Source organism: Crocuta crocuta, unplaced genomic scaffold (assembly GCF_008692635.1).
Source record: "Crocuta crocuta isolate KB4526 unplaced genomic scaffold, BGI_CrCroc_1.0 scaffold136, whole genome shotgun sequence".
NCBI lineage: Eukaryota > Metazoa > Chordata > Mammalia > Carnivora > Hyaenidae > Crocuta > Crocuta crocuta.
The window spans coordinates 76,076-92,387 of NW_027531009.1; the positions used below are offsets into that span (position 1 = coordinate 76,076).

Consider the following 16,312-nt stretch of genomic DNA (forward strand, 5'->3'; position numbering starts at 1 on the left):
TCCATAATGAGAACTCCCTACACTCAAGTGTTAGGAGAATGTTGATTACATAAAGATGCTTTCTCGGGAGAGCAGGGGAGACTTCTCAAGTCCTGGAAATGGCTAAAGAAAGCAGGGGAGGGGATTCCTTTGTTAAGAGGCACAGTGTGTGGGGCCAGGGTGGTAGTACTCATTGACACTGTGAACTTAAAACTACTGTTGAGGGAAGGGCCTCCAGAGCTCCATTATTAGCTTGCCCTGCCCAGATGGGCTGAATAGTAAGAGGTTGTAATGATGCTTCACAGGTATCATTAGTTGGGTATCAAAAGTAGAGTCAGACTCAAAACTGAATGTTTACTCTGACTGACTTGGTTGGGAAAGACCACAGTCTTCCTCATGCTAACTACTACCTTCTCTTTCCTGATACACACATAGGACCCACTGCACAATATGATTGTGGACACTGACTATAAATTACTGTTTAGCTAAATTACCAAAGATATTTTTAGACCATGCCACGATTCTTATTCTGTTAAATTATAGTCTAATATTAACTCAGAAGTGATAGAAATTTTCCCAACTACAAACCTTTTGTAGATCTCTCATTTTAAGGGAGAATGGAATGAATGGAATCTCAAAACCAGTCCTTCCAATTTTCTACCAAGACACTAGAATCAGGGAGTGCCTGGGTGGCTCAGTCAGGCTTCAAACTCTTGGTTCTGTCTCAGGTCATGATCTCATGGTTCGTGGGACTGAGCCCCCAGGTCAGGCTCCACACTGAGCATGGAAAAATAAACTTTTAAAAAGATTTTTAAGAAGGCACTAGAATTAGAATATCTGTATTGAAACTTTGCAAATTAGCTTTAGACTCAGGTAGATAAAATTAACTGTAACACATTTCAAAGGAAATAAATCTATAAATTAGAAGACACTAAAGATGAGTAATTTTGACACATTTGTAACACCTATCAGACTGGTCATGGGTTGCATGCAACCTTATACTCTCCAGATAAAGAACAAAGTCCACTGATGAAATCTGTCTCATCCCACAGTTATGTTGACTGCCTTGTTATTTAATATTAATAAGGGGTTTATTTAAATTTGGTCTGCAAAATGTTTTCTTTGCCATCCTTTTTTTTTTTTTTACCTTCAGTTGTTGAGGCATGAATATGAAATTTGGAAATTCCCCAGTATCCTTATTTTATTTTAATTAAAGTAATTTATTTTTGAGAGAGAGGGTACACACAAGTGGGGAACAGTGGTAGAGGGAGAAGGAGAGAATCTTAAGGAGGCTCCACACTTGGTCCAGAGCTGACACAGGACCCGATCCCACTACCCTGGGATCACGGCCTGAGCCAAAATGAAGAGTCTTGACACTCAGATGACTGAGCCACCCAACCTCCCTCACCCCCAATATCTTTATTGGCAGAGAGAGAGGGAGACACAGACCCCAAAGCAGACTCCAGGCTCTGAGCTGTCAGTGTAGAGCCCAATACGGGGCTCAAACACATGAACCGTGAGATCATGACCTGAGCCAAAGTCAGATGCTTAAATGACTTAGCCACCTAGGTGCCCCCAAAATTGCATTATTGATATGTGTAGCTAATTGAGAAAAACCTCCTGGGATTATTTCCATGTAAATAAGACAAAACCTAATAAAGAAAAGGCCTTTGCCCCTCCCCATTCATCCTTCTTGGTCATACAGCGGCCATCCTGCTGTAAGGAGAGAGAGTGCTGAGTGCTGAGGGAGGTGGAGCAGGCAGAGGACTGCCCAGGGGACCCACCCCATCCCACCCTGCATCTCTGGGCTTCCTGTTATGTGACAATGATAAACCACGTGGTTGTTTCAGCCTCTGATTTCCAGGAGGTCTATCACTCACAGGTAAGAACTGTCCACCTAACCAATAAGATTGATACTTGTATTGAGAGTAGAATAGAGCATTTGAGAGAGGATCCTGAATTTAACATTTTGTAGTTTAGCAAAGCTTTATTAAAACATTCCTTCACTGATGAGTGAAGGCACATACCTAAAACTCACAATGTGAACAAAACAAAATACAGCTTGAGAGTTTATGACAGATGTTCAGAATGTTAAGTTAAAATTACAGGAGTAAGAAATTTGGTGCCACAAATAGAATTACATGTTTACTTGAGCATTTGAACTATTAGTCTCTGAGCTTATGTACTGCAATAACTCTCTACTTGGCACAGATAAAATGCATTCACTCATCCTACCAGTCAGCAGCTATTCTAATCACGGATATTAGCAGGAAACAAAATTCCTTGCTTTCAAGTAGCTTATATTCTATAAGGTAAGTCTATAAGAATAAAATATAATAGTGGTAAGTACCATAAACGTGTTCATGTACGATGATAGAATGACAGGGTTTCCTAATATAAACAATGTTTTCAGGAAGTACCCACACAATGAGATATTTCAGCAGAACCACTGAAAGTGTATCATGCAAATACAAATGGGGAAGGGCAAATGGGTGGAGGAAAGAAACAGAAAATTGCCAGAATGGGAACATATTTACAGTGGATCGGGAATATCCACAATTGGTGTGTGGCTTGGTGAAATGTGGCATTAAGTTTCTACTGGAGACATTTAAAAGTTGATACTCCTGTTTAAAATCCTCTCATGGCTTCTCATTTTCAAAAGGAAAATGCTTTCAGTGACCCACAAGACCCTACAAAGTCTGCTGGCCCCACCCCTCCTTACATCTCTGATTTCATCTCCTACTCTCTCCGTCTCACTTGGCTCTAGGTACACTGGCCACTGCTGTTTTTTTTTTTTTTAACACACTGAACACAGTCCTGGCTCAGTATTTTTACACTTGCTTGGTACACAGTACTTCAGACATCAGTATGACTTCTAATTCATTTCCTTCAGGCCTTACTCAATTATATGATCCCTGTTTGGCTATTGTCTGTCTGTCTGTCTGTCTCTCCCTTTCTCTCTCACAATTCCGTATCCCCTTCCCTGTTTTATCTCTCCCTTTAGTCTTATGCCTATTTAACGTAATAACTGCTTTATTTAATAAAAAAATAAAATTTGGGACTCGTTGTAGTGAAAATTTTTCAAATTTTAATAACAAAACTCCCCAGAGTGCTTAAGATTATATGTGATAGATCTAAAACCATGACCTGTTTGGAGAATGCACAGACCTATTTCTTTTTTTTTTTTAATGTTTTATTTATGTCTAGGAGAGAGACAGCGTGAGCAGGGGAGGGTCAGAGAGAGAGGGAGTCACAGACTGAAACAGGCTCCAGGCTCTGAGCTGGCAGTCAGCAGAGCCTGACGTGGGGCTCGAACCCACGAACCGCGAGATCATGACCTAAGCGAAAGTCGGATGCTTAACCGACTAAGCCACCCAGGCGCCCCAACACAGACCTATTTCTTTATGGCAACCTTACCACTACGGAGAGAACACCGTGACGGGGTGGGGTAATGAATTAGTGGGAAGATGGTAAATGCCATTTGTCAAAACTGTCTAGGGAGTTGATCCCAGAACTTGTTAAGATACATACTTTTCCTGTTGTCTACCTGTGTAGCCAGCCAGGGGTGTATTGCTTTTTCCACTTATGAATCTGTATCAAGTAATATTTGGTGGGTCTTATACACCTCAGTTATATTTTCAATGTCAATATAATCAAAAAATTCTTTAACATAAGATACTTGCAAATTGAATTATAACAAAATCTCATATTTAATGTTTGCCTCATGAGTACAAGACCTACTAATTCGCAATTATTCCTCGTCTTACTCTTTCAGTTGAGACCAATCTTGTGTCACCACTGCTTAGTATCTGACTACAAAATGGACTTTTCAGTATGTTTCATATCCCAAATTTCATACTAATTCAGATGTGCTAAGAGTGTGTGAGGTCGGCAAAACTTTTATGTAAGGAACATATAGTAAATATTTAATTCTTTGTAGGCCATACACTTTGTTACCACTCTTCCTGTGCATCCTTATTGGGTCCAAAGTACCTAAGTGTGAGTGTGGCTGCATTCCAGTTACACTTTGTATAAAAACAGATGGTGGCTGCACTTGGCTCATGTTCTGCAGGCGGCAGACTCCTGATCTACACAAAGGAATTAAGAGCAGTAGAAGTAGTGACTATATGAGTAAATAAAAACTCTTTCCTATTTTTAAGCCTCTGTAAAATACAGCAGACTGTTTAAGAAACTAACAGTCTAGCATATAAGTGTATAGCATATATTAAAGAAAGCTATACTAATGGTAGCACAGGGCAGGAGCGGAGAGATGGAAGTCCATGTGGAAAAGAAGGGTCGGATGCTCTACATGAAGAAGCATAAACTCTCGTGAAGGTAGACTGTGGTAAGCTATACAGGATAAAACCCCTAAAGGAAACACATAAAAAATAGTTATAGCTAACACCAGTAAACCAAAGAAAAGGATTTAAAACAAAATCATCTGTAAAAATTCAGTGATTTCAAAGAAGACAGAAAGAGACGGAATAGAGCAATGGAGACATTATAAAAGCAATAGCAAGATAATGTAAATCTATATAATAATATCTTTAAAAGGAAATAGTCTAAAGACCCCGCTGAAAAGCAAAAATTGTCACTGGATTTTTTTTTTAAGTTTTATTTTGAGAGAAACAATCTCAAGCAAGCTCTGTGCTATCAGCATAGGCCCAACATTGGGCTCCATTTCAAGAGCCATGAGATCATGACCTAAGCTGAAATCAAGAGTTTTAGCACCTATAATCACATGAGCCAACCAGGCGCCTCTGACAATTGGATTTTTAAAAGACAGACAACAATATATTTCCTAGAGAAATTCACTTCACAAATTAAGGACACAAAGTAAAATCTTGGACAAAAGATAAACGTTATTAAAAACAAAGTAGCCATATTAAAATCAATTTTATTTAAAGAGCAAATATTAAGACCGGGGATAATGAAACCTGTTTCATAATCATAAGGGGTACATTCACCGGAATGACGTGAAAATCCTAATTAGTCTCTTGTTTTCACTACACACAAGTACATAATCAAATACCCCCCATATCCAAGCCAGAGACAAGAACCATAATGGTGGACAACCTTAGTTCACACACACACACACACACACACACACACACACAGAAAAATTACACATAGATGCAAACACACATCCATATGTGCAACATACACTCAAATGCACAGTCATATATACTCACATACTCACATATATTCACTCCATAGCAAACTCACACTCATGCACACACCCATCAAATACAAGCACACACGATTACATACACTTGCATACTCTCACATTCCCAGTCCCGTGTATATAATTACATTCAGTCTGCATGGACATGTGTGTCTTGACAATGTGCTCACATGTGGGAAGAATACAGGAATCTCCTGACCTTGGATGCCTGAAAATGGGGGCACTTCACATCGTTTTTACTTCTTCCATGCCTGCAAAACCCCCCAAAGATGATATTTACCACATGCAATATCTTGAAGTGCTGTGAACATTGCCACTCCAGGGGCAGGCAAACGGGGCAGAGTTGGAAGGTTACAAGCGTGTGATAGAGCAAGGTCCAAATGAGGCCAGGGGGAGGGGGTTACAGGTTGTGTGCAGAGAGCATGGGAGGGTGGAGGATCAGATGCAAAACTCTTCAAAGGCATATGAGGCCATAATACTTGATAAATACAGATAGGTACAGAAAAGTAGGGAGGAAAGGCTAACATGAACCCTGAAGTACGGGATCAGAGTCAGGGACATCAGTATGAGCACAGTGTTAGCTGTAGATATGCAATAAAATAACAAAGAGAAAACTATACATCTGTGTGTGAACAGGTAATTCCCAGGTCGGTCTACCCACAGGGTCTAACAGCAATGACATCCCAGAAGCAAGGAGAACATCCAGCACCCACATCTTGCTTTCTAACATTATTCTCTAATAAGTTTGTTGGAGTTATGGCTGATTCTATGGCGGGAGCAGGGAAGATACAAGGTGAGCCTGGAGGATCTTGTAGTGACAGAATGTTAAGAGTAAGGAAGTAATAAAAAAAAAAAAAGAGGGGGGACATATCAAAGGGACATAATAGCCAAACCTGAAAGAGCTCCAGCAGCCTGCTGCCAAATCTCTGACACCAACTGGGTGTCCTGCGATTCATTGTAATTCTGACTTTATCCGGTGTTAGTAGAGACCCCACAAGTTAAGGGCAAAGTCCTTCCCAGGACGGCCTCCGCTTCAGACACCAGTCACGAGCCAGGCATTCCCAAACCTCCTGTGCATCTCCAGCCAACTACAAATTTAAGGCTTTCTCCAATCCCTTCTGTTTCAATATTTTCTGGGAAGACTCAAAGAACTTGCAAAGTGCTAGGTGTATGACAATCGTGGATAAAGTTAATTTGTATATCGGGACCCATCAAAATGGAGGCCACCCTAAGGCCCAACCCAAATCACAAATCTAAATCAGCCTGCTCTTATGTGAAACACCCAGCAAGGAAACCAAGCATACACCAAGCACAGTCCTCCAACTCAGCTTCAGCTACCTGAACTTACCCCAGAGCACAGCACCTGCTGGTCTTCTAAGGAAATCCCCAACCTCCTAGCCAATCATGCCCTGTCTCTGCACTGCCTCTTCTAAAACTCAATCTTGCCCCAAATCCCTCAGGAAGACCACTCCACTCCCTGCATGTGAGGCTCTGTCCTCCCCCAAACCAAGGGTTGTCTTCCCTGGAATAAAAGACAGCAAACTCACTCCTAAATTCATTTAGTTTTGTCATTTCCCATTTTATTGTAAAGGATAGCAGTAAAGAGCCAGATGAAGGCATCTATAGAGCAAGGTTTGGGAGGATTGCCAGCACAGTAGCTTTTGTCCCCCACCAAGAAGCTCCCAGGAGCTTCTCCAGGTGTTGAATCAGGGCTTCACTACCTAGACATGGTTGATGAAACCATTGGCCGTATGACTAAACTCCATCCCCAGCCAGCCTCTTTCCTCTCCCCATAGGTTGGGCTGCTGTGTGTTTCCATCCAATCATGTAGTTGGGTTTCAAAGGTGTCCAGTCCCCCACTGTGAAGTTCTGTGGGGAACCCCTGCCCAGAGCTGCCTCCTTAGTGTAATAAAGACACTCCTACCACTCAGGAAATCTTAAAGATTTCTGAAGCTCTGAGTCAGGAACCCAAGACAGAGACCAGGTGAGTGTGTGTGTGTGTGTGTATTTTGGGGAGATAGAGTGCATGCACGCACACAAGAGCAAGAGGGGCAGAGAGACAGGGAGACACAGAACCTGAAGGAGTCTCCAGGATCTGATCTATCAAAACAGAGCCCAATGTGGGACTTGGACCCACAAGCTGTGAGATCATGACCTGAGCTGAAACTGAATGCTTAACTGATTGAGCCAGCCAGGCACTCCCTGAGTGTGTATTTTATACCACAGCTTCCAATGACCAAAGCCTGAACAACCTAAGCAAGAGAATAAATTGCACTGCATAGAATTATAACACTAAGTATAAAATAAGTATAAATGATATGAGAAACCAACTGAATAAACAAATAAATGAGGGAGAAGTGATACATAAGAAGAATGGCAAATAATATATGGGATTACTTAGTCCTCCAGGATGTGGAGTTTAATTCAACAGCCCACCTCTACTCTCAGGCACCAACCCCCAACCTTCCCCCCCCAACACACTTGACTGTGGGCTGTGTTTAGAGTTTCCCAAAGAATAGAGTGTGGAAAGGCATGCATGGTAATGTTATCAGAGGAGGATTCTGGTGAATATGACCTTAACTAACTGATCAACATCATCCAAAATAACTCGTGTTAATTGCATGAAATCCCTCAGACTGTATGCTGTGTGATGGTATGTTATTTTCTTCTCATAAACCCAGTCTATCCAGGAGAAAAACTTCAGGGTGCCTAGTGGCTCAATTGTTTGAACGACGGACTCTTGATTTCATATCAGGTCATCATCTCAAACTGTGGGATCAAGCCCCACGTTGTGCTCTGTGCTGACAGCACAGAACCTGCTTGGGATTCTCTCTCTCTTCCTCTTTCTGCCCCTTCCCTCCTCTCAAACAAGCAAACAAACAAAACAAACAAAAGAAAAAGAAAACCTTCTGACAAATTTGACTTTAGAGGCATTCTAAATTGTGAGGGACCAGTATTCCTCAGCCCTGTCATGAAAAACAAGGAAAGTCTGAGAAAATGTTACTGAGCAGCAGAGAGTGGAGGAGACAGGACAACTACATATAATGTGAAATCCTGGATGGATCCTGTACGGGAAAAATGACTGTGTTAAAACCACTGAAATATAAATAAAGTCTGTAGTCACAGTTAACAGTGACATAGTGATGTAGGTTCCCTAGTTGTGACAAATGAACTATGGTAATGTTAAGATGGTAGTAGCATTTGGGGTTCTGAGTGAGACATATTTTGGACTTTCAGTGTTATCTTTACAGATTTTCTGCAAATCTAAAGTTATTCTAAACTAAAATGTGTACCTTAAAAAACTTGTAGTGTTTATGATTTAATAACTGAATTATATTAACCTATGTCTTTAATTTTTAAAAATATTCCTATTTTTGAAAGTGAGAGAGACAGAGTTTAAGCACGGGAAGAATAGAGAGAGGAGGACACAGAATCTGAAATAGGCTCCAGACTCTGAGCTGTCAGCACAGAGCCCGACATGGGGCTCGAACTCATGGGCTATGAGTTCATAACATGGACCGAAGCTGGACACCCAACCCACTGAGACACCTAGGTTCCCCGAAAATATTTGTTTTTAAATATCTTCTATTTTTAAGTAATCTTTACACACAGTATAGGGCTCAAAGTAACCATCCAGAAATTAAGAGATGCATGCTCTACTGACGGAGCCAGCCAGATGCCCCTAAATTAGTTCCATGTTTGAGTTAGTATCTTTTTCTCCCCCATTCAATGGTATCCATATTGCCTTCATAGTGATTTCAAAAGCAATACTACCCCCTATTAAACATAATATATTCATATACTCCAGCTTCAAATTGCTACTCATCTCCTGCACAAAGGTTGATGAAAGCGTCCTCCATAACCTCTTATATTCTCAAGTTGGAAAAGGAGAAGTCCATCTTGAAATCTCTTTCTCGCCAACACAGCTGCCTCCATCAAGATTTAACACAGAACAATCTACCCTCTAAACATCTCAAAAGTCCATTCAGTCTTTTCCCACATACCTAGTCTTTTTAATGGCTGCTTCCCACTTGCACCTTTTGTAAAATTCAGCTGACATCTCTTCATATGTTCCTCTTTGTCCCCTGCAGTTTACTCTTCAAGTGTTGACCATAAAATAATTTCATGCACTCATCTTGCTGTATATGCATTATCATATTTCAAAGGTCCCCAAATTATCTTTAGACATAAGGCATAACATTCACAACATAGTCTCCAAAGCCAGCAATAAGTAAAATCTGCTTTTCCCTACACCTTCACCTCAGGCCACTTCCATCACAAATCAGAATTTACTATTTCAATCTCAGGTACATCTTGGGAAAATTTAATATTTCAATTTGACAGTTGTGCCTTTAGGGGCACCTGGGTGGCTCAGTTGGTTAAGCGTCTGACTTCGGCTCAGGTTATGATCATGCAGTTGGTGGGTTTGAGCCCCGTGTCAGGCTCTGTGCTGACGGCTAGCTCAAAGCCTGGAGCCTGCTTCAGATTCTGTATCTCCCTCTTTCTCTGACCCTCCCCTGCTCACGCTGTCTGTCTCTCTCTCTCTCTCTCAGAAATAAATAAAACATCAAAATTAAAAAAAAAAAGTTACACATTCAAAGACATTTCCAGTATGTTCACACTATTTCAGGACTGTTTTATGGAATCTTAATGGTTACCATTAATAAAAATACAAGTACATAACTACACATGTATTAATTAAAGATTTCATGCACCATGCTCTTTACTATTTCATATCAGGCTGGTGTCAGTGTGTCTCGTTCACCCCACTCTCTGCAACGAAACTGGCTCATAATTGTTCTTAACATTCTTTGAGGTCTCAATGCATCCATGACTGAACAGGTGGGAGACAATTTGTATTTCCCTGATGAGATGAAGGAATCATGTATTTCCTCCACAGCTGACACAGTGCAGCCTGAATATAGTGGGGTCATGGTTCATGAGAACAAATGGGCTAATAGTTGTAAAACATGCAGTGATTAGCACAGCAACTTTCACCAGCAATCAACTAGAATTATCCAAGAGAGTCAAGTAAACACAAGTGATGGAAGAAATGGCATAAAAGGATACAATGGTGGTCACCAAAACAAGGATGCTTTAGCGGCTCTGGTTTCACAGGAGGGTCTGGGGGAGAAACTGTTCCTATGGATGCTTTGGACCATCTGCTTGTGCCTCTGAAGGAGAAAAACCATGGAGTTGCCAGCCAAGGACATGTGTCCCAAACACAAATGTCATGGAAAAATATCATTGCTGCATCTAATGAGCCTGTGACCTTGTCTCTACACTGTTGAAGCACAACAATATCCCAAATCACTTTTTTTTTTTTTTTGGTAATAGTTTTGTTGTTCCATTTACCAGCCATATAAATAGGGAAAAAAACAAATTAACCAACATGTAAAACACCCCGCACAGGACACTGGAGGGGCCAATGTATTTTGGAGCTTTCACTTTAAGCTCTGCCCACCTGGAGTTCCCATGGCAATCCTGAAGGCCTGGAAGACACTCAGGGGGCAGGTGGAACACATGGACATGCCTCTGCCCACTCTGTGAACATATAAGTGAATGTAGCGTCCATAATAATTGGTGAAATGTTTCAGCCCTAGAGCTGCCATGGTCTCTGGGATTCCTCTAGAGAGAATGACCAAGGAGTTGGCTACAGTCAGGTGCCTGAGAATGAAATTCGTGGATCTCGGATTGCATCCCTTGAAGCAAAGGACATGTAATGATAGAAGAGTGAGAAATTGCCCAGGATCTCACTGGCTATCTGGGACAGGAAGATCATTGCTGTATTCAAATCCACCGAGGCCATTCTGTCATTGTCCCGAACTCAATGTTCAAATTCACAGGCAGCGGGTTCTGCATGAATACATGAATTTTGGGCTACATTTTCATGGAAAATAAAATCTCCACTTACCTCTCCCTTTCCCTGAGAATTAACATCTAAACTATATTGTCTTTTGTTAAGAGATTTCCCAAGTTACATGTGTGTCTTTTTTTTTTTTTTTTAGCACTTACAATGTGTGGGTCACTGTTATGAATGCTTTCCCTCCTGTAACTTCTATAATATTCATAACCATATGAATTAAGAATATTACTCTTATTCTATAGATGAGGAGATTATCCACATGAAGTTAAGTGACTCATGTAAATAGCAGTAGAATCAGGATTTGAACCTGTGTAGCCTAGTTGCCATGACATGAATGCCTCCTACTGTAATATACTATTCCAAGAACCTCGTTATGGATACACACACACACACACACACAGGTGCCTTCTCATATTTTAAATTTATTTTACTTAATAAACCTGGTTTGATCATTTCTCATTTTTAAATATTCTTTATATACAGTATAACTAAAGAGTGAAGATTCAAAGGTCTTAATAAGTTATACACAAACTCAATAATTTTATATGAGCCAATCTGATTCATTTAATGTAGACAACTGTTAGGATGGCAGCAGAACTCATTTCATTTTTTGCCTAGATCAAAAGGCATCTGTAAAAGAAATTATTGTGCAGAACTGGCATCTGTAAAAGAAATTATTGTGCAGAACTTCACTGTGTGCTAACATATGGAACATGAAACACCGCATAGTGAAAAAGCATACTAGGGCAGAAAATAAATTAAATCTATTTAAAGATCATATCACCGTATATTATTTTAAAATAAGCAAACTGAAACGTGAACCGATATTTGATTTGGAAAAGGTACTTAAATATAGTACAAACCTGCAAAATGGAATTTGAGGGCCTGGAATCTTGGGATTTAATAAATTGAAAAGCAAGAAAGGTGAGTAGTGGGCTAGGAATACTACTGAAATGATGTTAAATCACAGGAAATATAGCTTAAAAATTTTTTTCCTGATGAGATTTTATTTTTAAACTAATTTTTTATTTTAAAATTAAATTAAAATATAAAAACAAATCCCTTAATTTTTTGTTCTTTGAGACACTCTGTTACGATGTGAACTTTTTCTTAAAGGAGCTTTTCTAATTTCAGGAAGAAGATTGTCTCACAGATGAAGAGACCACAGAGATTTTCAGTAGAGACACATTTACAGTCTCCACTAAGCACGTCACACTCAAGTTACAGAAAAATAAATTTCAGCAATTCCCATTCAGACACGCTGTTTTTGCTGTGAATCAGGTATTTCAGTTAGTCCCATCATACTCATTACCATATGCACATGCCTTTACAGTACTCAGAGAATTGTTCCTGGAAATGTGTCTGTGACTCTTGCTCACTGTAATGAATAGCAGGTTAATTTTGAAATTATAATCTGTTTTTCTTTAAGTGGGCTGTCCATGCCCAGTGAGCTCTTGGTCTGAGATCAAGACCAGAGCTGAGATCAACAGTTGGATGCCACCCAGGTGCCCCCTGAAATTATAATCTTGAAGTATCTTAAAATTCAGATTCTGACAGTACTTGGATCAAACACCAAGAACCCCTTCAATGAGGATTTTATTAAATTACATTAGCAGCAGGCATGCACTGATTTAGCATCTCTCTCAGAAGCTCAGCCTGTGCTGTAAGATTCTTTTCCCAGACACTCTCACCTACCCAGATTCCTGTGCATATCCTAACCTTAGAGGCTGTGCTCTCAGACTAACCGAGAAGATACTCACAGACTCCCTCCAGCTGCCAGGACTGGAAACTGGGTGTAAAGTAGCTAGCAAAGCATGTGTGGGAGGGAGGAAGCCAAATCCTGAGATATAGGTTAGTGATTCTGTGACCTCACCTCCCCAAAGAACTGCAATCTTCATGTCAGCTGTAGTGGGAATGATAGTTCTACACTTGGGGAACTGAGAATGGTTCTGAAAAAATTTAATTCCCAGGATCTATTAGAAGTTTCTAGTGAACATATCCAAAGGGACCACTGGAGTGTTTGAGAGACTCTTCCTTTTCCATTATTCCTGGAAATAAACAGGGTGCCACATGGAAGGAGGAAATGCTGAGGTCTGAGCCATGAAAGACCAGCAGAGAAGCACACAATCCTAACAGATTCTGTGCTTCCCTGAGAATTTCTCTTATGCCAATCTAATTGTTACTCCTCAGACCCAAGTCCCACCACCATTTAACTTATGAGCAGAGAGAAAGAATCCTACACAAATGACCCAAGGATTTTCTATTTTTCAAATTTTTGGTATCTGCAATACATTTTAAGTTTTCAATAAATGCAAATAAAGGACATGTTACTAATAAGTGAGATTAAAAATTATTTGTCCACTTCCCCAACTCAAAACAAATTAACTAGAACACCTACATTTTTCTAGGAAAATACCTTTTACCAAAATTGACTTCAGTAAGATAGGGAACCTAAACAGGTTAAAATCCACAGAGAAAAGGAAGACATTTATCAGAGTCTCTCACAAATAAAAGCACCCAGATTTGATTGGCAGTCAGCTACTTCCATTGTTTTAAATACCAGATATTCTTACTCAATTCAGGAGCATTAAAGAGGAAGTAAAATTTCCAAATTATCTGTATACATCACATAAAATTCTGATACTGATCCTCTTGCTTTTGGCTCAGGTCAGGATCTCAAGGCTTGTGAGATCCAGCCCAGAGTGGGGGGTTGGAGGTGTAAAGGGCAGAGGGTTCTGCTCAGAGCCTGCTTGGGATTCTAGATCTAGCTCTCTGGCCCTCCCCACTTACACTCCCTCCTGTGCTCTCAAAATAAATAAATTTTTAAAAACCTAATTTTCAAGGAAAATAGCCTTCCAAAATAACTGATAACAAAGATTTTTAAAAATTAAAATTGCAATGAAGTTTAGCAATTAAGGCCTTCAGCAAATACAGGTGCTTATATGGTAGGTCTCAAAGGCATTTGGATTTATAATTCATCTCGACAGGTGTGGATCTGAATATCAAATTTAAGGAGAGAGACATTAATGAACACCCACAGAGGCAGAAGTGTTTGTCCTTTAAAGCAACGTGCCACCCCTCCGCCCCCATAGCCCCGGGCCCGGGGAACGCCAGGGAACACAGTCCAGCGAATGGGGAGAAGTGACAATTCAGTGAAAAACCGATGAGCTAGTACCAAACTGCCCATTCCCCATAGACAGTTTTGCATTTTGCATTCTTGAGTCCATCACCGACACTTATCACCCCGTTTTTTTTCTTTCATAGTTTATTGTCAAGTTGGTTTCCATATAACATCCAGTGCTCACCCCAACAAGTTCCCTCCTCCATGCCCATCACCCCGGCTCTTGCTTCTTAAACAAGGAGCTGCAACTGTCCAGGTCTCAGTCGCCCCGCCTCACGAGGGCCCCGAGCCCAGGTCCCCTGCTGCTCCGCTTCCCCCGCCTGAGCGCGTCTCCACCGCCCGCTACAAATGTTTCCCCGGGCACCGGGCTCAACTTGGCAAACACCGCCGCTCCCAACAGAAGCGGCCCGCCCCTCCCTAACGTTGTTCCCAGTCTGGCTCCAAACACACCAGCGGGACTGGGAGGAATCCAAAACCAGGACCCGAAACCGCCGCGCAGAAAGGACAAAGGTACTGGCAGCTCCCAGGAGGCAGACGGTGCGCCGGGCGCGACACAGCGCGCCCAGGCCCCGCCGGAACCCGCCGCGTCCTAGACCCGCCTCGGCCCCGCCCAGCGACTCACGCGCCTGCGCACTTTCCTGCAGACCCGGAATTGGGTCGCGCGGAGCAACTGTCGGCTTGGAGAGTGTCTCCATTTTTCAGGTTCACACCAGAGGTCGCGTTCCTGAGGCCCCACCTCCACACCGAGGTTTCGGGGGTCGCTGGTAAGGTGAAATCTTTGAGTCCACTCGTCCCTTTCACTGCTCGCGGCGTGGCCTTAAGACGTTCCCGATCCCAGTGACTTGGTGCTGGTCCCGGGCGTCTGCATCGTTTCCGGTTAAAATCGCTCTCAGGCAGTTTCGGGCCAAGCCTTTCTGCCTTTGGCCCTTGCAGACCCCGATCGCCCTACCAACTCGTTTTTCCGCTCAGAACCTTTCTCTGACTCCCGAATCTCCCCCCTGTCCTCATCCCCCAACCGCGTCCAGCACCGTCGCTACTCGGGAGGTGGAAGTAGCCCCCTCACCCCGCCGCAGGGAGGGCAGGGTGGGGACAGAGATGCCGAGGAAAGAGGCAGAAATCTGCAGCATCGGGGAGAAAGAAAGGCTGGGACTGAAACAGAGGGTGCAAAAGAGTGGGGTCAGAATGTTGGAGGAATCGCGAGGGAGGGAAATAGAAATGGACAGAAGGACAGAAGAGAAATGACACAGAGAGACTTACACGGAGAACAAAACACTTAGTGGGCTGGGACGAAGCACCGGACCCAAACCCAGGTGAGCCCTAGAATTGATTGGATATGGGATATTACGTTGTGAAGTACTGATTTGTGGCCCTATGACCTCGTTCATCAAAAATTTGGTGAATTGTTCCAGTTAAGCAGAAGAGATTGAGAGTTGTGAAACTAGGTGTTTCAGGCAAGTGCACTTTCTAAGTGTTGCATCAGAAGACAAGTCCGTTTACAAACCCTTCTCATCTAGAGGGCAGAGGCCTAGCTCAAACAGTTAATGGGGAAGACTTTCTGTAACCACATCGTGCTTTTTACAAAGGCCGTTATTAACAGTACTGTTTCTTTCGCCTCCCTTTTTTATGGCTCATGGATTCTTTTCTAAATTGGGTGTATCCTCACACTTGTCTTAACACTAATTTCAGAATCCATTGGATAGCTTTTTAATTTCCAAATTATTTTCCCTCTTAATTTTATTGTGCAGATTATGAATTTATATACTTTCTACTCTATCATGTTGGAACCATTCTTTAATGTCTAGTAAATAACTATAATATTTTGTTACACATCCATTAAGGATGTTCATAATCTTTTAACACTCAAAACCTGTTTTGGCAGTTAATTTATTTTTAATTTTTTTACATTTATTTATTTTTGAGAAGGAAAAAACACAAGCGGGTAAGGAGCAGAGAGAAGGAAACACAGAATCTGAAGCAGGCTACAGGCTCTGAGCTATCAGCATAGAGTCTGACGCAGGACCCTCACTCACAAACTGTGAGATCATGACCTGACCCATAGTCAGATGCTTACCTGACTTAGCCACCCAGGCGCCCCTATGCAGTTAATTTAATATTCAACAGTTCTCTTCTTCCATTAAGTGATCTTTCAAATTACCGAGTT

General features: G+C 41.6%; 1 protein-coding gene and 1 pseudogene across 1 annotated transcript in view; one reads left to right on the forward strand and one right to left on the reverse strand.

Moving 5' to 3' along the window:
• LOC144237135 (uncharacterized) overlaps window positions 1-16,312 on the forward strand; it is a 45,655-nt gene that overhangs the window by 15,842 nt on the left and 13,501 nt on the right.
• LOC144237145 (vomeronasal type-1 receptor 2-like) lies at window positions 10,046-10,973 on the reverse strand (annotated as a pseudogene).